Source organism: Squalius cephalus (genome assembly GCF_949319135.1).
Source record: "Squalius cephalus genome assembly, chromosome: 23".
Taxonomy (NCBI): domain Eukaryota; kingdom Metazoa; phylum Chordata; class Actinopteri; order Cypriniformes; family Leuciscidae; genus Squalius; species Squalius cephalus.
The window spans coordinates 5,579,474-5,602,408 of NC_137144.1; the positions used below are offsets into that span (position 1 = coordinate 5,579,474).

At 41.5% G+C, this 22,935-nt stretch overlaps 1 protein-coding gene and 2 long non-coding RNA genes across 4 annotated transcripts in view; 1 reads left to right on the forward strand and 2 right to left on the reverse strand.

The window, feature by feature from the left end:
• The window catches only part of LOC307151409 (histone H4), a 116,687-nt gene that overhangs the window by 42,268 nt on the left and 51,484 nt on the right, over positions 1-22,935 (reverse strand). The gene's annotated exons all lie outside the window — the stretch shown is intronic.
• LOC307151259 lies at positions 1,805-15,341 on the reverse strand. 2 transcript variants are annotated; one of them, XR_013819856.1, is made up of 5 exons: positions 15,026-15,341; positions 13,713-13,748; positions 8,966-9,035; positions 3,158-3,323; positions 1,805-1,920 (listed from the first exon to the last, which is right to left on the reverse strand). It is a non-coding gene; the product is annotated as an uncharacterized lncRNA (long non-coding RNA). The 2 variants fall into 2 exon arrangements; XR_013819855.1 differs by lacking the exon at positions 8,966-9,035.
• Positions 17,597-21,175, forward strand: LOC307151495. Its single transcript, XR_013819889.1, has 3 exons — positions 17,597-17,809; positions 19,124-19,323; positions 21,018-21,175. It is a non-coding gene; the product is annotated as an uncharacterized lncRNA (long non-coding RNA).

Below are 22,935 nucleotides of genomic sequence, written 5' to 3' on the forward strand. Positions count from 1 at the left end.
GATGATGCAGAGGAATCTGACATGCAAATTAGTGATGAAAGTGATGAGGATCTAGTTGATGGCATTGATGATAAGGAAGTACATGAAAAGACTGCAGCTTCTGTTGAGGATCTTCCTGATCTTGGAGAACAGTGTAGTGAGATGGATGGTGATTTGCAGAGTTCTCTGGCAGGCTGGGCAATTGAATTTGGAATATCTCTTATAGCTCTGTCAGCGCTTCTCAGTATCCTCAAAATATATCATCCCTCTCTGCCAAAGGATGGGCGAACGTTGCTGAAAACAAATGCAAGCTACAAAATTAGCAGTGTAGCTGGTGGAATGTTCCATTATTGTGGAATTCTGAATTCTATTAGGAAAATTCTAGATGCAATTTGGTCTAATGTGCCAGACAGACATGTTTTTAAACTACAGTTAAATTTTGATGGCCTGCCCCTCTTCAAGAGTACTTCTACACAGTTTTGGCCAATTCTTGGTTTGTTGCAAGGATATACCAAGAAACCAATTTTGATTGGATTGTTTTGTGGTACTTCTAAGCCAAATTCATTGACTGAATATCTTCATGATCTGGTTCAAGAGCTGAAAGTGTTGAAAGATGGGTTTCTATTCAAGCAGAAAACCTTCTTTTTGAATGTTGTTTCTGTTGTGTGTGACACCCCAGCCCGAGCCTTCATCAGAGGTGTAAAGTCCCACACTGCATATTATGGATGTGACAAGTGTCACCAATCAGGTGTCCGAAAATCGAATAGAATGACATTTCCTGAGGTCAATGCAAGGCGCAGAACTGATGATAGTTTTAGGCAAGAAACAGATGAAGAACACCATGTCCAACACTCACCTTTTACAGAGGTTGGCATTGACATGATCACTTGTTTTCCATATGATTATATGCATCTTGTTTGTCTGGGTGTAATGAGGCGTCTCTTAGACTTGTGGATCAGCACCACTGGCCCCTTGCACTGTCGCATTTCATCTAGTCAAGCTTCCATGGTTTCAGATAGACTTCTTGCACTGAGAAATTACATACCAAGCGAGTTTGCTCGAAGGCCACGGGCTCTGGTTGAACGATGTAGGTGGAAAGCCACTGAACTACGCCAATTCTTGTTGTACACTGGTCCAGTTGTGCTGAAGGGTGTTCTACAGCCTCAGATCTATGACAACTTCATGCTGTTGTCAGTAGGTGCACTGTAAAAAGAATACTGTGAAATTTACAGCAACTTGCTGGCAGCAATTAGCAAGTAAGTTGCTGTAGTTCATTTCACAGTACGCTTACTGTAAACTTAATCACAGTAACTTTAAAAAATACTGTAAACTTTTTTACAGTAATAATCACAGTACTGTGTTTCATCACCCCACATATTTTACTACTGTAATAGGGATTACTGCATTAATTTTGTGTGCTGTAAAATGAAGACACTGTTTTTGTCACAAAAATGCCATTTATTGACAACTTTTCACAATTTAAATTTCGAAATTCATAAAATAAAAATAGCATAGTAAAAAAACATTTATTTTTTTTTCAATTAGAAGGTATAAAAGACAAATTAAATGATTTAAAAACAGCAGGATTTTGAACAATAGAATTTGGTCCCTGAATGTTGTTTTCTCCCAGAACTTTATTTTTCCTTAAAAAACAGGGCCTGAACTAGTCAACATCATAGGCTGGAGTCTTTTACCCGGCCTGAACTAGTCAACATCATGGGCTGGAGTCTTTTACCCGGCCTGAACTAGTCAACATCATGGGCTGGAGTCTTTTACCCGGCCTGAACTAGTCAACATCATGGGCTGGAGTCTTTTACCCGGCCTGAACTAGTCAACATCATGGGCTGGAGTCTTTTACCCGGCCTGAACTAGTCAACATCATGGGCTGGAGACTTCTACCCGGCCTGAACTAGTCAACATCATGGGCTGGAGTCTTCTACCCTGCAGTGGAAGAAATTAATTATTAATGGAAAAGTTTATAAGCAAGACAGATGGGTTGATGACAATATATATAAAAGTTTGATTGGATCATTTAATTAAGCCAATCAACATGTAATACAATGTCCACTTCTCTATAAACCAAAACTAGGGTTGCAAATTATCGATTAATTCATTAATCATTAGTTGATAGACCTTATCGATCGATTAACGATTAACTGATAAGCGGCTATTTTCCTGAGAATGTAAATTTCTCACGGTATCAATAGTGTCTTTAACATAAAAAGCAAAATATTGCTTATATACTGAATAAAAATGCATGTTATATTGCTCAACTGATGTTTTATTGTAACAGTTGGGATACGGTACAGATAATGGCATTTATGTAGTTTAACAAAATAAATTATGCACAGAAAATTAAAATACATAAAAAAAATTATTGTAAAAAAAAATGGCATCACAATAAGTGTATTGTGATTGTCACTAACATTTTAGTAACTAAACTGAATTTTATTAGGTTTAGTGACAACATGTTACAATGTTTACATGGTACAATATCTGGTAAGCTACGATTTTTTATTATTTCAATTCAATTATTGTGATTTTATTTAATATTGACTCATTTGGATAAATATTAGGTAGGCTACACACAAGATAGGCCTTAATTTTTCTCAAGAAAAAAAACCCAACTCACCTAATGCTGTAAACATACAGAAAGCCCTATCAGCTGGTAGTAGGCTATTATTTAAAGGTATAGCAGAGGATCTTTCCGAATTTTAGATAAGACCCGCCCTCTCCACTTTTTGAAAAGTTTGATTGATTCACCAGAATGATTGACAATTAGGAGGACCAATAGTATAGGTCACCCACCCGGAAGTAAAAAATCCTCCGCTATACCTATAAGGTTAAAAATAATTAAATATAATGCGTTTTTTTTTATAATAACAACTTTATTTAATGATATAAGTAAAAATATAATAAATATGTAATATAGAACACATATTTAGCTAAAGTTTTTGACAAGATGTATATGTTTTCGTAAAAGCCTTGAATTATTGTGATAGCTACTCCATGCTTTTTCTATTTTAGATACACAGCACAACACGCAGCCCCTGGTAAAAAGCGCTGATAACCCAATTTCTAAATTACAATTTTTTAAATGTTCCTTTACCTGGGGTTAAAAGTGGGATTTAGAATGACAATAACTCAGAGTATTCAAGTTAACAATTAACAGTCTCACCTGGTATTAGTTGTTCTTCCAGTCATACTCAATGAAGTCCCTGATGAACGATGCCACGTGTGGATTGAGGGACTCGTTTTTTCTTTGGACCACCTTCCCAGTTCTTCTGCTAATCTGGACCTTCGAATTGCACTTGCTGTGCTCCGGATTTATCCTGATGAAGAATCTGTAAATAAAAACATCATGCATTACTCTATCCAAGAAAAAAAAAAAAAAACCTGTCATAAGAATGTGAACGGCCTCTGGCGAGCTACCTCAAATCAGGCCATGAGCTATTGGTAGCACGCAAGCGACGTGTTGGAGACCCCTGCTCTAGAGCTCCGCTTTGTAGGCTACAACTCGATACTTTTTTGCTACTTTGTAATAACTTTCTGCGGCCAGCATTTCTGGAAATGAACGAGGGTAAAACCTTTTTAAGACCTGACTAAATTAAATGTAAGACTGCGGATGACAATCTGGCCGGTTTTTAAGTGGTTTTAAGGACTTAAATTTAAAGTTCAGAATTTTTTACTTTTTAAGACCCCGCGGGGAACCCTGATAGAGGGACTTGCTGCAGCATTGGAGTGTACTACAGATTACAGTGAGCACATTTATAGAAGTGTGAAGAGTAGAGATGGGAACTTTGAGTAATTTAGAAGTCAAGTACTCTAAAAACCAAGTACTTTAGTATTAAAGTTAAGAAAAGAAAATGTGATGTCCATGAAATTTTGACTGTAGACTAGCTGTGCTTACTTTTCTACCATTTGCATGGTGAGTTAAAATAAAAGTTTGATGTTTAACAATTACACAACAGTCCATATAAACCAAATAAACACTTTGAGAAGTATTTTACTAGTCGGGTAGGTGGTTAAAGAATGAGTACTCAAATATTTGTTCCCATTCCTAGTCAAAAATATATCAACAACAAATAAGTGCTTACCTCTGGATAAATTCTAATGTAGTGGCTGCCTCCTCAGGATATTCCATGTTAAATACATAGTATGATGCAAAAAGGACAGCAAGAGCAGAAGTGAATTCGGAACAGTCACTCAGTTGGAGGACAACTCTGCCCTCGATGGAAAGCATCCACTTTTTTGCCCCCAGAATGGACTCTCCTGAAAAAATTAAGTTGACATTGCACATCATTCAATCTGATATGGTTTACTGTTTGGCAAAAAAACTTTGCTACACAGATCACTTTCATAACATCCTCTAATGAACAGCCAGGTAGTGTGCCTGCACATGTATGCACAGTGTAGAATTTGTAGACTATCTCGTATAGTGTGCCATAGTGGGCGACAACCTACGTCACGTCTGCGATGCTTCACGACATCACGACAGAAAGACTAGAATGTTTTATTTTTTAACGGTCCTCCACAATGGGTTGAGTATGTGCGCGAGTGAGTGAGTGAGAGTGCGAGCAACAGTGAGTGTGTGTGTGTGTGTGTGTGTGTGTGTGTGTGTGTGCGCGAGTGAGTGAGAGTGCGAGCAACAGTGAGTGTGTGTGCGCGAGTGAGTGAGAGTGCCAGCAACAGTGTGTGTGTGTGTGTGTGTGTGTGTGCGCGAGTGAGTGAGAGTGCGAGCAACAGTGAGTGTGTGTGCGCGCCAGTGAGCGAGTGTGTGTGAGCGTGAGTGAGCGAGGGACAGTGAGTGTGTGTGTGCGCGAGTGTGTGCGACTGTGCGTGCAATTGAGTAAGTGAGCGAGGGACAGTGAGTGTGTGTGTGCGAGTGTGTGTGTGCGAGTGTGTGTGTGTGCGAGTGAGTGAGAGTGCGAGCAACAGTGAGTGTGTGTGCGCGCCAGTGAGCGAGTGTGTGAGCGTGAGTGAGCGAGGGACAGTGAGTGTGTGTGAGCGAGGGACAGTGAGTGTGCGGGAGTGTGTGTGTGTGCAAGTGAGTAAGTGAGCGAGGAACAGTGAGTGTGTGTGTGCGAGTGTTTGCGTGCTCGAGTGAGTGTGTGTGTGAGTGAGTGAGAGTGCGAGCAACAGTGAGTGTGAGTGTGTGTGCGCGTCAGTGAGCGAGTGTGTGTGAGCGTGAGCGAGGGACAGTGAGTGTGTGTGCGCGAGTGTGTGTGTGTGCAAGTGAGTAAGTGAGCGAGGGACAGTGAGTGTGTGTGTGCGAGTGTGTGCATGCTCGAGTGAGTGTGTGTGTGTGTGTGTGTGCGAGTGAGTGAGAGTGCGAGCAACAGTGAGTGTGTGTGCGCGTCAGTGAGCGAGTGTGTGTGAGCGTGAGTGAGCGAGGGACAGTGAGTGTGTGTGAGCGAGGGACAGTGAGTGTGCGGGAGTGTGTGTGTGTGCAAGTGAGTAAGTGAGCGAGGAACAGTGAGTGTGTGTGTGCGAGTGTGTGCGTGCTCGAGTGAGTGAGTGTGTGTGTGTGTGCGCAAGTGAGTGAGCGCTAGTGAGTGAGCGAGGGACAGTGTGTGTGTGTGCGCGCCAGTGAGCGAGTGTGTGTGAGCGTGAGTGAGCGAGGGACAGTGAGTGTGTGCTCGAGTGTGTGTGTGTGCAAGTGAGTAAGTGAGCGAGGGACAGTGAGTGTGTGTGTGCGAGTGTGTGCATGCTCGAGTGAGTGTGTGTGTGTGTGTGTGTGTGTGTGCGCGAGTGAGTGAGCGCAAGTAAGTGAGTGAGTGTATGTGTGTGCACGAGTGAGTGAGCGCTAGTGAGTGAGCGAGGGACAGTGTGTGTGTGTGCGCGCGAGTGAGTGAGAGTGCGAGCAACAGTGAGTGTGTGTGCGCGCCAGTGAGCGAGGGACAGTGAGTGTGTGTGAGCGAGGGACAGTGAGTGTGCGGGAGTGTGTGTGTGTGTGTGCAAGTGAGTAAGTGAGCGAGGAACAGTGAGTGTGTGTGTGCAAGTGTGTGCGTGCTCGAGTGAGTGTGTGTGCGCGCGCGCGAGTGAGTGAGCGCAAGTAAGTGAGTGAGTGTATGTGTGTGTGCACGAGTGAGTGAGCGCTAGTGAGTGAGCGAGGGACAGTGTGTGTGTGCGCGCGAGTGAGTGAGAGTGCGAGCAACAGTGAGTGTGTGTGCGCGCCAGTGAGCGAGGGACAGTGAGTGTGTGTGAGCGTGAGTGAGCGAGGGACAGTGAGTGTGTGTGCGCGAGTGTGTGTGTGCAAGTGAGTAAGTGAGCGAGGGACAGTGAGTGTGTGTGTGTGAGTGAGTGCAAGTAAGTGAGCGAGGGACAGTGAGTGTGTGTGTGCGAGTGTGTGCGTGCTCGAGTGTGTGCGTGCTCGAGTGAGTGTGTGTGTGCGCGAGTGAGTGAGTGTGTGCGTGCTCGAGTGAGTGAGTGTGTGTGTGTGTGTGTGCGCGAGTGAGTGAGCGCAAGTAAGTGAGTGAGTGTATGTGTGTGCACGAGTGAGTGAGTGTGTGCGTGCTCGAATGAGTGAGTGTGTGTGTGTGTGTGTGTGTGCGCGAGTGAGTGAGCGCAAGTAAGTGAGTGAGTGTATGTGTGTGCACGAGTGAGTGAGTGTGTGCGTGCTCGAGTGAGTGAGTGTGTGTGTGCGCGAGTGAGTGAGCGCAAGTAAGTGAGTGAGTGTATGTGTGTGCACGAGTGAGTGAGTGTGTGCGTGCTCGAGTGAGTGAGTGTGTGTGTGTGTGTGTGCGCGAGTGAGTGAGCGCAAGTAAGTGAGTGAGTGTATGTGTGTGCACGAGTGAGTGAGCGCTAGTGAGTGAGCGAGGGACAGTGAGTGTGTGTGTGTGTGTGTGTGTGTGTGTGAGCGAGGGACAGTGAGTGTGTGTGTGCGCGAGTGTGTGCGTGCAATTGAGTAAGTGAGCGAGGGACAGTGAGTGTGTGTGTGCGAGTGTGTGTGTGTGCGAGTGAGTGAGAGTGCGAGCAACAGTGAGTGTGTGTGCGCGCAGTGAGCGAGTGTGTGTGAGCGTGAGTGAGCGAGGGACAGTGAGTGTGTGTGAGCGAGGGACAGTGAGTGTGCGGGAGTGTGTGTGTGTGCAAGTGAGTAAGTGAGCGAGGAACAGTGAGTGTGTGTGTGCGAGTGTTTGCGTGCTCGAGTGAGTATGTGTGTGAGTGAGTGAGAGTGCGAGCAACAGTGAGTGTGAGTGTGTGTGCGCGTCAGTGAGCGAGTGTGTGTGGGCGTGAGCGAGGGACAGTGAGTGTGTGTGCGCGAGTGTGTGTGTGTGCAAGTGAGTAAGTGAGCGAGGGACAGTGAGTGTGTGTGTGCGAGTGTGTGCATGCTCGAGTGAGTGTGTGTGTGTGTGTGTGTGCGAGTGAGTGAGAGTGCGAGCAACAGTGAGTGTGTGTGCGCGTCAGTGAGCGAGTGTGTGTGAGCGTGAGTGAGCGAGGGACAGTGAGTGTGTGTGAGCGAGGGACAGTGAGTGTGCGGGAGTGTGTGTGTGTGCAAGTGAGTAAGTGAGCGAGGAACAGTGAGTGTGTGTGTGCGAGTGTGTGCGTGCTCGAGTGAGTGAGTGTGTGTGTGTGTGCGCAAGTGAGTGAGCGCTAGTGAGTGAGCGAGGGACAGTGTGTGTGTGTGCGCGCCAGTGAGCGAGTGTGTGTGAGCGTGAGTGAGCGAGGGACAGTGAGTGTGTGCTCGAGTGTGTGTGTGTGCAAGTGAGTAAGTGAGCGAGGGACAGTGAGTGTGTGTGTGCGAGTGTGTGCATGCTCGAGTGAGTGTGTGTGTGTGTGTGTGTGTGTGTGCGCGAGTGAGTGAGCGCAAGTAAGTGAGTGAGTGTATGTGTGTGCACGAGTGTGTGCACGAGTGAGTGAGCGCTAGTGAGTGAGCGAGGGACAGTGTGTGTGTGTGCGCGCGAGTGAGTGAGAGTGCGAGCAACAGTGAGTGTGTGTGCGCGCCAGTGAGCGAGGGACAGTGAGTGTGTGTGAGCGAGGGACAGTGAGTGTGCGGGAGTGTGTGTGTGTGTGTGCAAGTGAGTAAGTGAGCGAGGAACAGTGAGTGTGTGTGTGCAAGTGTGTGCGTGCTCGAGTGAGTGTGTGTGCGCGCGCGCGAGTGAGTGAGCGCAAGTAAGTGAGTGAGTGTATGTGTGTGTGCACGAGTGAGTGAGCGCTAGTGAGTGAGCGAGGGACAGTGTGTGTGTGCGCGCGAGTGAGTGAGAGTGCGAGCAACAGTGAGTGTGTGTGCGCGCCAGTGAGCGAGGGACAGTGAGTGTGTGTGAGCGTGAGTGAGCGAGGGACAGTGAGTGTGTGTGCGCGAGTGTGTGTGTGCAAGTGAGTAAGTGAGCGAGGGACAGTGAGTGTGTGTGCGCGAGTGTGTGTGTGCAAGTGAGTAAGTGAGCGAGGGACAGTGAGTGTGTGTGTGTGAGTGAGTGCAAGTAAGTGAGCGAGGGACAGTGAGTGTGTGTGTGCGAGTGTGTGCGTGCTCGAGTGTGTGCGTGCTCGAGTGAGTGTGTGTGTGCGCGAGTGAGTGAGTGTGTGCGTGCTCGAGTGAGTGAGTGTGTGTGTGTGTGTGTGCGCGAGTGAGTGAGCGCAAGTAAGTGAGTGAGTGTATGTGTGTGCACGAGTGAGTGAGTGTGTGCGTGCTCGAGTGAGTGAGTGTGTGTGTGTGTGTGTGTGTGCGCGAGTGAGTGAGCGCAAGTAAGTGAGTGAGTGTATGTGTGTGCACGAGTGAGTGAGTGCGTGCTCGAGTGAGTGAGTGTGTGTGTGTGTGTGCGCGAGTGAGTGAGCGCAAGTAAGTGAGTGAGTGTATGTGTGTGCACGAGTGAGTGAGTGTGTGCGTGCTCGAGTGAGTGAGTGTGTGTGTGTGTGTGCGCGAGTGAGTGAGCGCAAGTAAGTGAGTGAGTGTATGTGTGTGCACGAGTGAGTGAGCGCTAGTGAGTGAGCGAGGGACAGTGAGTGTGTGTGTGTGTGTGTGTGTGTGTGTGTGTGTGTGGGATCTTACCGAGCATGATGAGCCTTGGAGTGCTTGGCAGGGAAATCTGGGCCTCAATGTCTGCTTGGGTGGAAGTTTCCTGTAACACAAAATAAACAGAAAAAACACTTTTAGAAATCACAAGTACAATATTCATAAGAGAAAGTGTGTGGCAATACTGTACAAAAAATACTTGCATCAGCCAAGAGGAAAACAGCTTCTTCCTTTTCTTTGAAGTAAGCAATCATGACTACAATTGCAGAAAGTCCAGGATCCATGTCTTCCATCTGTCTCTCGATGCCATGAAGGACTGCCTTCACTTCCTTGTTCCATTTCAAAAGTTGACTATTGAAATATTGTAGCACTCTTTTCCCTTTGCCAGCAAGTGATTCTCGTAGTCTTGATTCCAGCTCAATTCCTGTCAATGTGCAGAAGTGCTGTAGTAAAAACTTCTGGATGAAGAGAAATGGCCACTCATTCTGTAAATCTGACAGGGTTGGTGAAGGAGTTGCATTAATGTCACGACGCTGTTGCTCATACAGTAATGTCATGAGATCATTGACTCGCTTCTGGTCTGCACCTCTTTGTCCCTCCTTGGAATAAATAGTCATTAACTCTATTTTCTTCTCATAGAGAGACTCTCTATTTTCACCTTCAGGCAGCTGTGATGGCTGCCATTTGACACAGCCATAGCTATCAGTTTTGGCACACTTTCTTGATGGTCCAGGCAGGTCTTCATCCACGGCAGGGACCATTCGTTTTGGTTTTCGAAGTCGTGTTAGGGTATTGTCTCTGTTTAAAAAATCGATCCTTATCCTCAGTTGTTTGCTTAAAGTGTAATATCCATTGCCAAGCTGTTCTCCCTCTTCTGTTCGGTCTTCAAAAGACTCAGGATATTTATCCACAATGCTCTTAGCCAGTTCAGCACACTGCCTGAATGGGGGGTTCAAGCAAACCTGTCTTATTGCTTCTGCAATGACTCTCACCATATGCCGTCTATCTGCAGCTTTTGGTCGTTTCCTCTGTGCAAGACACCTTCTCAAGCTTTCATGTGTTTTCTCCCACGGCACAGAAAATGTTGAAACCCAAGTGCTATTCTGCACAGAAACATGGCTTGAAGGTTCCAATACAAGCTCTGAATTGGGTGAGGTTTCAGGATAAGGTACAGGTGTTAAAGTCAAAAAATAGTCAGGTTCAGCAGAAGTTTCCATGGTACAGTCATGTTGCTGCGTGTTGTGCTGTGTATCTAAAATAGAAAAAGCATGGAGTAGCTATCACAATAATTCAAGGCTTTTACGAAAACATATACATCTTGTCAAAAACTTTTTACATAGCTGTATCTAATAAATGTGTATAGTCAATATTGTATGACTGCTGGTTTTGGAATTCATATGCATTGTATTTTTTAAACGGATTTCATTATTTAACTGAAATTATTAAAGTAATAACAAATCACTTAATGTGTTTAATTTAGGCTTTTATTCACATAAAAACATTGATCACCAAACATGGAGCATGAAGGTTTGTTATCATGCATCAAGCAAGTACAGTTGAGCTTATGTTTACAAATTTTGAGTGCTGTATGTTCATTAGTTAACGTTTATAGGTGAATAAAATTCTAAATTAAATCCGTTAACTATAAAGCCAGTGTGTCTCCTCAGAATACTTAAATTGAACTACCCCATATATCTGGATTTATTTTAAGTTTTGAAGCATGAAGCTTTATAAGTTTTGGGTAAGCAGAATTTCAATGAAGGAACAGAAAATTTTAAATATCTTCATTTTGTGTTCTAAATATGAACAAACTACTTATGGGTTTGGAACGACATGAGTGAGTAATTGATGACAATTTAAATTTTTTGGTGAAATATAATTTTAATACCACAATTTACCTCTTCTTTTGAAGGCATGCAGTAGTTTCCTGCAGTCCACTGGTGTCAGGAGGTGTTTCAAATCATCTTCTTTTATGAATTCCATGTCATCAGCTGTCCTAACCCCAATGCTTGACAAATGTTGTAGAATCTTTTCCAGTGACTCATTTTCCAGATAGGAGAGGACACTTTTAATGCTGGCTTCCATTATACTTCACCTGAAAAAACAGAATGATGAAGCACAAAAACATCAAGGTGATCAAAGTTGTAAACTGGAAGTGGGTAATAATCAGCAAGGGTGTCCACACTAACGCAAACATAATGTTTCTGTGTGTCATGCTGCAAGATGTGAACACCAAGATCCAAGGCTGGCACTGATTGAGACTTTTCACAAACAAAATGAACCTTCTCCTCACTGACCAGAAGAACAACAATCCTACCAAGCTCATGACCCCTGTCATTAACATTGAGAAGTACAGCCATTCCTTTCCTGTAGGTAGTTCCCTTGTATGTGGCAGAAACTGTTTCTACTGTGTTTTGTTTCTTAATACCACTTAGTCTTACAGCTTCTTGAATGGCAACATTGTACATTTGATCATCAAATTCATTGGCTTGGCCTACTTGAAGAATGCCTGGAAAAAAGCTCCCTGAGTGTAAATAGGCCTGTAGTAATTGGTGCCTTTCTGCCAAAGTGCTACATAGGTTTTTGAAATTATGGAGCTTCCGTGCACACTGCTTAAAATATGTGTGCTTGCTTTCGAAGCGGAGTGTCCAGAGGCGAATAAGAGGGCCAAATTTAATTATAAGGTCTGGATAGTGAAGGAGGAAGTGGTGTTTTGGCTTTAATGGTCTGTCTGAAAAAATAGCTGCTCTAGACTCCAAATATTCCTCAACAAGTAGCTTCAGATAGGCTACTTGATTGGTATGGATTTTGGGAGCACAGACAAGTTCTACTATCTCCCTCAGCTTGAGGCACAACTGCCAAACTTGATCTTCAAGTGGATTCTTGATACGTTTACCAACAAGGATAGGGAGAAGACGCAACAAGCACCAGTTCTGTGCTGCACTTCCTCCCAATTTCTCTCCATCAGCTCTAATCACACAAGGTCGGTTATTAGCATCACTACCTTTGAACTTAAGTTGAGAGACCATCCTATTCAACTGCACAAATGTGAAGTGCTTCCCAATGGCCACAAGATGTTTAAGATACAGTTGAAGATCCACAGATACAATCCCTTCGAAAAGATCATGACCAAGACATGGAGGAAGTCCTGGTTGGCATACATGGAAATGCTGTAAAGAATTGAAAACTGAGTCTTTTTTTACTCCATCTACACAGTTTTCAGATCCCATAGACAACTTCGCCACACTGCTCCTGTAGTTTTCTACTGTCCTTGCTGGGCCTAGCTTAGTAGGTTCGTTTACAAATCTGTCTCTGGCTATAAGGCAGTATCTACAGAAGTTTTTGCTCTTGCTGAAATTCTCAGTAAAACCTCCAAGTGAATGCGACCCCAGGTTGTCACCTGCAATTGCAATTACTACCCCCTTCACAGTCTGGCCTGTTTCCAAAGTAATACCAGATTGCTCAATGTCTTTTAAGTCTTTCACAAGGGAGGAGAAAACTTTCTCTTGTCCAAAAAACTGATAATCAGACTCCCTGCACAGCATGACTAATTGCATTGGGTCAATGGATGACCTGTTATGTGGCAATATCTCACTCAGTGTCATATACACAGCTAGGAGCTTGTGTTTCTTTTTGCCAGATCCAAGAGGATTCACTACTTCAAATGCATCTTGATACAAGATAACAGAAACTGAAGAAGGAAACTCTTGTAAAAGGCTATTTTCTTTGAAAGTCTTACCATCTCTCACATCCTCAAGCACATTTGGATCTTCTGGCAAGTGCATTTTTGACACATTATATTGCTCTCTCACTGATGGCAGGTTCAACAGGGCTTTTAGAGTGTCTTTCACTGGGACATACTGGCAAAATCGTTCTTTACCAGAAGCATCAAAACCAAGATGAACCTGTATGGGCTCAATATAATGGAAATTGTTCTTAAAATATGTCTTCCTGGTTGCATCTGATCTGAACATGCCCTCATTATACATCTTTAATAAGTTATCTTTTGACAGACCATCTATGATATTAAAAATCCTTTCATCAGGAATGTCAAGGTTTGACAGTTCTTCACGAAGTCGAACAAACATCTGTGACATTGCATTTGTGCATAGTTCTTGAAACTCTTCTATCAGAGTGGATATTGTGGAAGCAGGTAAAAGCATCTTTGCTTGCATTCTCAAGTAAAAAAGGGCCAAATTGGTAAGAAAAACATTCCTGTCTCTCTCAACATCTCCTGAATAATTACCAACCTCAGGAAATTCTATAGTCTCAGTCATGTCATCATTTCCCATCTCAACAGCATCATCATGCATAGCTGCATCATCACTGTTTACACCTCCATCTCTACATGCTACCAAATCCTTTGCATGTTTCCTGCTTAAATGTGAGGTGAATGAGGATCTGACACTGAAGAGCTTCTGACAAGTGCTGATAGGGCAAACAATCTTTTCCCCATCCCTAATATGCATATTTAAATGCTCACAGAGACTTGAAAGATGTGAAGATTTGAAAGTGCATTCCTCAACCTGACAATTCAAATTCACACACTTCTGAGATCTAGCTGGTTTATGTTTTGAGTGATTTCGGTACATGTGTGTCTGTAACGCACAAAATGTCTTGAAATTACAAGGACATTTCGAAATCCCACATGGATACCTGAAGTTTGCACGGTTTCTGTGCACTTTAACATGTTTGACATATCTAGGGATTGTGTCCGAAGAGAAACAACATTGTTTGCATTTGAAAAACATTGTATGCATACTAGTTCATGTCACTTATGTACCTGGAACGATTGCTGAGGCCTTGTCTTTGCTGCAACCTGAAAGAAAAGAACCAAATGGTAAATAAAAGAAAGAGTAAGATCTCGAAAAATCTTAATACAGTGCGAGTATATTATTATGCTTTCACGAGTCATTAATAAAACTCTCGAATGAATAAAACTTTCGAATCAGCCGTCCCGCTTAAATGTCTGATTCTTTAGGCGCCAAGTTTAGCAAGCAAAAAAAAAAAAAAAAAAACCGAGTGATTTTTCAAACGGCTTCCGCGCCAACACATACATTAATACACAATTTCAAATAAATTTTTATTCAACAAAGCTAACGTTACTCCTTAACAAACTTGAAGACGTTATAAATGTAATGTTGCCAGATAAGAACAATATTAATACATACAGTATTCTCCCACAAATCGAGAATGGCACTTCAAATTAGGCTACCAACAATGTAAGTTAGGCTAACTTTACCCTCTGCAAGCGATGAAGTTGATGAAGGTTGGGGGAGGAAATAATTTTAAAGTTATCCTTTAAAATGTCGTGTTTTAATTAAAAGTTTTGTGGCTGCGTTTTCTTTTGACTCGGCCCGCTTAAATGTCTGATTCCTCTGGCGGCAACGTTAGCAGCAGGCAAAAAAAAAAAAAAAAACCGAGTGAGATTATTCAAATAGCTAACGTTACCGCACCAACATATACATACATAATTACAAATTCATTTTATTCAACAATGCTAAACGTACTCTTTAATCAAACTGAAGACGTTATAAATGTAATGTTGCCAGATAAGAACAATATTAATACATACAGTATTCTCCCACAAGTCGAGAATGGCACTTCAAATTAGGCTACCAACAGTGTAAGTTAGGCTAACTTTACCCTCTGCAAGCGATGAAGTTGGTGAAGGTTGGGGGAGGAAATAACTTTAAAGTTATCCTTTAAAATGTCGTATTTTAATTAAGTTTTGTGGCTGCGTTTTCTTTTGACTCGGCCCGCTTAAATGTCTGATTCCTCTGGCGGCAACGTTAGCAGCAGGCAAAAAAAAAAAAAAAAACCGAGTGAGATTATTCAAATAGCTAACGTTACCGCACCAACACATACATAATTACAAATTAATTTTATTCAACAATGCTAAACGTACTCTTTAATCAAACTGAAGACGTTATAAATGTAATGTTGCAGATAAGACAAATCTTTTGTAGCAGCTAACGTAATATGCTCACACATGTCGGGAATGGCGCTTCAAATTAGGCTATCAACAATCTCTTTTCTGCAATGCGATGAGGTTCAGAAAAATCATAATCCTATGAAAAATGTGTTAAGTCTTACCTCTAGCTGCGTTTTCTGTCGGGAGTCGGCTGGCTTCAGTGCTTCACGCGCACGCAGTGTCGTCGACTCGTCGGCGGTGACAGTTGACTTCAGCAAGCAAGAGAAAAATTATCCAAGTGTACGGGATCATATTTCCGGCTAGCGCACCAACAGATAACGTTACATCACAACAGATTAATTCCAATTTAATTTTTATTCATGATGACGTTATCGAATGTTGCCAGATTAGAAAATCTATCGAAATTATGCGCAAATATATATCGATTTTTTTTTTTTGGTAATAAAATGCACACAAGACACGAGTTTACTAGGAAGTGGGCCGCTCGGTACTTCTCTCTCTCGGTGCACTCTTAAAGTTAAACAAATAGGTAACTTAACAAGAGTAAACTGTGGAAATAAATCATCAAAGTTACCTTTCTGAAGTTAAAATTCCGATAAAAATGTGTAATCTCGTAGCTTTTCAGCTTTCCATGGCTGAAAAAAAAAAAAATCCTCTAGAAATTGCTGTATTGTGATTCACAGAAAAAATATGTTTACTGTAGAATTTACCCGCCATTGAAAATTGACCATGATGCTTTGCAGATCTACAGTAACATGCTGTATACAGATTCTACAGTAAGCTTTTGCTGATTTTACAGTAATAATGCTGTGAAAACTACAGAAATTTGTTACAGTGTGTGTACATTTTGGCAAGTCCAAAATATTGTTTGGAGTTGAATGACTTTGCTAAAACTCTGTTGGTGTCATTCGTTGAACACTTTGGCCAGCTTTACGGTGAAGAGTTTTTGGTTTACAATATTCATGGTCTGGTGCATCTCAGTGAAGATGTCAAAGTTCATGGCAATTTAGACCTTATATCAGCATTTCCCTTTGAAAATTTCTTAGGAAAACTTAAAAAATTGGTTCGAGGGACACTTAATCCTTTGACTCAGGTGATGCGCAGATTATCAGAGATGGAAAATGACAGCTACAGTCCTAACGTTAAAGAGGCAACTCAAAAACTGGAAAATGAGCACATGGATGGGCCAGTGCCAGAATGCTTCTCACGACAAGTTCGTCAATATAAAGTGCTTGTTTCAGATGATGTAGTTGTGAAGGTCAAAGAGAGAGATTGTTGCATCAAAATTGAAAACAAGTTGGTGTTGGTCCAGAACATTGTTGAGGATAAAGGAGTAGTGTACATTGTGGCCAATGAATATAAACAGGTGGAACACTTCTTTACATATCCTATCGACTCAAGAGAGCTGGGAATTTATGTTGTTTCCAACCTCTCTACTAACATCAAAAGTTTCATGATTCGAAATAAGCCCCAGAAGTTTGTGAGATTACCATTCCAAAACCGATTTGTTGTTGTTCCACTATTGCATTGAGACAAATAGCCCTTTAGTTTAGTATTTCAGTGGCTAAAGAGTATGTTTTGATTTGTTTTATCTTTAGATGTTTCACATAGTTGTTCAGTAGGCTAAAGAGTATGTTTTGATTTGTTTTATCTTTAGATGTTTCACATAGTTGTTTTTGACAACACCAATGAGGTAGAAGTTGTGCCTTCCATCTGGATAAAAAATGGAGAGTGCATGTGGCCTCCAAATAAAATTGATATAGCAAAAGCTGTAAAATTGCAAGAATGTCCTGGAGATGAATGGAAGCCCCATAAGGCCAGAATTATATTCACATCCCGTAAGTAACATTCTTTCACTTCTTCCTATAAACTGAACTTATGTTATGTATTACTAAAACCCTCATGTATTACTTAAAATTACTTACCCAGATGACTACAATGAAGCTAGAAGAAAACTTCCTCAAGCTGTTGATCACACTGACATTGGAAGTGATGGAGGGAACTCACCAATTCAATTTAAAAGAAAAAGAATGTAGGGGGAAGAATGTGTTTTATTTTATTTTTTAATTATTTGGTGGTGCACAACATTTACTAATAATTGCATATCTTGAATTTATGGAATATGTTCTTAGACCTAAAAACAATATTTTCCCTGGAGAGGATGATGATGAGATGGAAAGCACTCTGAAAGAAAAAAAGTCAAAGAAAGGGTAAGAATCTTCTGCAATTTTAAATTATAGTTTATTTTATCATACCAGATAAAGTGCTAAGATCTTTTGTACTTCTGAGCAGAAAGTTGCCCAATGCTCCAAAGATCGTGAGGCAGCACAAAGGTCCTGCATTAGAACCAGTAAAGCAAAACAGCCCCAAGCTTGACCAAAGAGGCCACAGAGCTCCTCAGGTCCACCCAAAAGGCCACAGCACTGCTGATCTCCATCCAAAAGACCACAGGACTCCTGACCTCCATCGAAGAGGCCACAGCAGTCCTGAGCTTTACCCAAGTGATGACAGCACTCCTGAGCTCTACCCAAGAGGCCACAGCAGTCCTGAGCTTTTCCCAAGTGACGACAGCACTCCTGAGCTCTACCCAAGAGGCCATAGCAGTCCTGAGCCCAACCCAAGAGGCCTCAACAGTCATAAGCTCCATTCAAGTCAGCACTATAGCACCAAGTTATCTTCAAGCAGGCACACCATCACTGAGCGCTGTACATCGAGGCACGTCAGCCCTGAGATTCGTCCATTAAGGCATGCCAGCAGTGAGATTCACACATCAAGCAACACCAGCAGTGAGATAAGTAGACCAAATCATGCCAGCAGGGAAATTCTTAGATCATGCCATGCCAGCTCTGATATCCGTAGACCATGCCACACTGCACCTTCTCCAGACCCATTGAAACATACTGAGCCACACCAGTCCAGGGAGCAGACATCTAGTTTGCAATCATGTGAGTATATTAATGTTTTTTATAGTTTGTTTTTACAGTTTTTCTCGATTGCTTAAACACTATAACCAGGCTTTTGAACTAAAATTTCAAAACCATAATGCCATTTATCAAAAAGCACACCCATTTCCCTAAACTATAAACACTATTCCCTGTTTTGACACTGCAAAACTCTACACTCAAATCCCTTAATTTCTCATTGCTTAGACCATGTTGTCATATAGAAAGCACTAGCATTCAATATTGTTCACTCAAGTCAGCACAGCTTCAGCTCAGTTAGCACACAATTACCCACATGAAAACACTAGGAGTCAAAATTGAACACGCATCAATCAGATCCTTCAATAAATATAAAAGGGCCCAAATCAGTTTATTGAGATTTGGAACAATGGATCCAGAAAGACATGAAGGAAGAGATCGAGGAGGGATAAGAATGAGGAGGAGGAAGGGCAAGTGCAAGAAGACAGGCAGTCTCAGATGAAATTCAAGCCACTCTAGTTGCCCATGTCTTAGTCAATGGTATGACTATGAGGGAGGCTGGGCTACGAGTAAGGCCAAATTTTAGTCGCTTTACCGTCACCTCGAGAACCTTCAGGGAGGAGTGGTGGCAAACAAAATTCTATCACTGAATAAGAGACAAACATTTCCAATAGTATTTGATGAGGTTTATTTTCTTGCAAGAAAAGGCCAGCAGTCGTACAGTCACACAGAGTGACTGCAGAGTGTGACAGCAAGGGGAGGGCATTTTGTGTTCTTCATGTGAAAAGATTTGTGAGGAGGGGGGGGGGGACCACAAGCGACATAACTTACCAGTTTTGGAAATGTTGTTTTGAATTTATTGCACCAGTGTGTAAGACTATGTTGTAGTGTGTGTGTGATTTTGAGGGCTTGTGTGTCCTGTCTGAGGGCAAAGTTTGGTTTTTCAGCAAGAGTGAATGGTTTTGAGTCTAGAGCTTCATTTTGACCTGAAATAGGATGTTTGGGGAATTGGGTGAGACGTTATGGATTTGTGTTTACAGTTTTGAGAATACGAGGCATAGTTTCAAGAAATGTGTTTAAGCAATTGAGAAAAACTGTAATAAAAAAAACTCTGGCAAATTACTTCAGATATTTTGCCATCAACCTCCAAAAATTATTATCTCAAGAATGTTTTGTTGAGATGTTGTAATTTGTGATGTTCCAGAAGTCCTGATGGTTTACCATGTTAACTTTTAAATTTGATTTTCATTGGAATAGTTTTAGTAAGAAATAATAATAATACCAACAAATAGTCTATTTTACCTAATTTAAGTGACTGAAAACTTGTTTTCTTCTTAGCCCTCCTGCGTAATATTTTAACAAACCAGGAAATGATGATGGACCAATTGCGAATCATTTTCAAGACCCTGCAAAGTATGAAATCGACTGATGAGTCACAGACAGACCTGGCTCAAAATGTTTTGCCACTTAAAGATGTCAGTTCTCTTCAGGACATGGAGGAACAACTGCGAAGTAATCCTGACCTCCAGAAACAGTTGGTATGTTGACAAATCAAAACTAAATTGACTAGCTTCAGTGTTTTCCACAGACTTGCACTCTATTTGTGGTGGCACTTCCCCTGTTAAATGTGGGAACAGTAAAGATGCTTCTCTGTGTGCACACATTCAAAGCACTTACACACAGACAGCCACATCTCAGATGCACGCAAATACTGAATTGAGTTCTCTTCTGCTTCTTTTTGTGCTTGGATGAACAAATACCGACAAAATTACATCTAAATGGTCATCTTTTCTAACAGACGGATTTAATTTGTAATGTATTTTTTTGTGTGTGTGTGAGAGAAAGAGAGAGAGAGAGAACTCTGTTACCAGTGTCACCTATAGTATTCGTAGCATTTCGTGATGTATTAAACCATTGCTTTTAAAAAAAATCATTATGATTTCAGGTACACGCACTGGCTCTCAAAGGTGGGGTGGATGTTCATGAGTGCATTTGGAGGATTATGCATGGACTGGTTACTAACGATTTGGCCAAAAAAATCAATATGAGAGGAATAAATGGAAAAATTGGTTTCCAGCGCTTGCGTTTACGGGATGTTGTGATTGGTAAGTTTTACTTAATGCCATAAGAGTGGTTTAAGTTTTAAGAATAATTAAAATGTATTTAAATTCAGGTTACAAGGGGAGTAGAGGAAAAAAGCAGAGCAGAACGAGATGATGGAAATGTGAGGGATGGAAAGGGGAGGGAGAAAAAAAGCAGAGGAAGAGGAGAGGGTGGAGAAATTGGGGGATGAGGAAAGAAAAAGATGAGAGGAGGGGACATGAAGAAGGTATATGTAGAGGAGGTAGATGGGGGAGAGAAGAAAAACAATTCTGTTATTCTTTATTTTACAGTGTCCTTGCTACATGTTACATGTACTTACTGTAATAATAACAGTGGATTATGAATAGTTACATGCAGTAACTTTAAACCAAACCGTAATACTAACACTATAGTAAGTACATGATACATAATTTTACTCTGTTCTTAAATAACAATTACAACTGTGTAAAAAGGACACCGTAAAACATAGTGTAACCGACAATTCCACTAAAACCGAACCCGGGACATTCTGGTGTGATCTATACATACATAGACCAGTTTAAATTGAAAGTGTAGACGTACATGATATGACTGGTTCACATGATTCATAATGTCCTTATTATTTTCTGCTGAGTAAATTGTGTTGAACCAATCATTGTGTTGAACCAATCATAGCATTGCACTAAGGCCGAGATAAAAAAAAGAAAAGAAAAGTGCAGTCATATATCTGTCCTTATTGAATTGCACATGATTTCTCTTGGAATCATATTGGAACCTGGTAGGAGGATGGTGCCAGACTCACTACTGATCTGCATCAATTTACAGTCTCTGTGTAGATGTTACATAATGTCTGTCAATAGGTTCTATGTTCAGTTTTAATGTAATTGTCCTTTAAAGGGATATTCACTTTAAAATGAAAATTCTGTCATCATATAGTCACCCTCAAGTTATTTCAACCCTGTATGAATTTCTTTCTTCTGCTGAACACAATGGGAGATATTTTGAAGGATGCCAGCATACAGGGTTGAAACAACTTGAGGGTGAGTATATGATGACAGAATTTTCATTTTAAAGTGAACTATCCCTTTAAAATCCAATAGCCATATTTTCTTTTGATACAGAAACTAATTTCAGACCATGTATGTTTCAGCGGCTGTGAGGCGTAACCACCTGACGTCTGCGGCCACAGAAAAGGAAATCGATTCCACCATCAAGAGATGGCTATATCTGGCCCCGGATAGGGATGGTGGCAGAAGAGAAAGAATGAAGAGAAAAGAGCGTCAGGAGAGTACAACAGGTTAACTGACTTGCGACTTGGTGCAAAGTGCCTCTTGTTCATGAACTGAATCAGATGTTGAAGAGTTTATTGAAGAGTTTTGTGCACAGTGCCTCTCGTTCATGAACTGAATCAGATGTTGAAGAGTTTTGTGCACAGTGCCTCTCGTTCATGAACTGAATCAGATGTTAAAGAGTTTATTGAAGAGTTGTGTGCACAGTGCCTCTTGTTCATGAACTGAATCAGATGTTGAAGAGTTTATTGAAGAGTTGTGTGCACAGTGCCTCTCGTTCATGAACTGAATCAGATGTTAAAGAGTTTATTGAAGAGTTGTGTGCAAAGTGCCTCTTGTTCATGAACTGAATCAGATGTTGAAGAGTTTATTGAAGAGTTGTGTGCACAGTGCCTCTCGTTCATGAACTGAATCAGATGTTGAAGAGTTTATTGAAGAGTTGTGTGCACAGTGCCTCTCGATCATGAACTGAATCAGATGTTGAAGAGTTGTGTGCACAGTGCCTCTCGTTCATGAACTGAATCAGATGTTGAAGTGTGCACAATGCCTCATGTCATTCATCTAATTTTTTTTGCTAATTGTTTCGTTTAAATGTGAAACAATAAATATTTGTTAAGAATACTGTTGTTTTTCTGGCATTTTTCATTTGGGCCATGGGTGTGTATGAAGTGGCTAGATCAAGGTTTAGTTGAGGCTGACATGTAGAATCAATTGTTTGGTCCTAAAAAGGACCAGAATAGGGCCAGCTATGGTCATACATTTGGCTGAGATATGGCTATGCCATGGGCCATATGTGACCCGAGTTCTGGCAACCAGACCTGGTCCAGTCATGTACCGTAATTCATTGCTGTATTTGGGCCAAGTGAAAGTGGATTGTGTGGCCCATCACTGGGCCAAACCAATTTTGCTATGTGGGTTTTTGATGTTATGAGTAAGAAAACGCATTACAATAACGTGCATTACATAATCAGATTACTTTTTGATGTTATGAGTAAGGAAACGCATTACAAGTAACATGCATTACGTAATCAGATTACTTTTTGATGTTATGAGTAAGGAAACACATTACAAGTAACATGCATTACGTAATCAGATTACTTTTTGATGTTATGAGTATAAAAACGCATTACAATAAAGTGCATTAAGAAATCAGATTACTTTTTGATCTAACAAGTAAAGTAATGCATTTCAAGTGTCATTATGTAATCACATGACTTTTTTCGATGCCAATGAAAATTACATTCTAATAATACAAATACATTTATTTACAGTAAAAAAAAGTCACTGCAGATTAAGTTTTTAAGTTTTAAGTTTCAAAAAATATATTCACATTATAATTATGAATTGTAGCTGAAATATAGCAATTGATGCATGACATCCACTACAGTGGACATGTGATTAATCAGAGCTTTCTCTCAATCTAAAATCAAAACATGGAAAATGTTACTGTGATATGACTAATTAGATATTGCTTGATGCTGCAATATTTTTTTTTTACCTACAAGAGTCTCCTAGGATAGAAGGAATGGGTGGATATTCCGGATCAACTTGGCATGTCTGACTGACCCTTGGCCATCTTGGTTTGGAGGGGGAAAAAATCGAAACACAACGGCTTGCCACTTCGTTGCAATGTATAGGATGATGCACCAGGGTCCAATGAAGAGATTGCTGTGCAACTTTGCCATAAAAACCAGTACAAATTCAAGAAAATGCTTTTTTAATAGCTGTCCACTGTGACCACTATGCGTGAAAGGGTTAAACATGTTAACAATAGTTTCA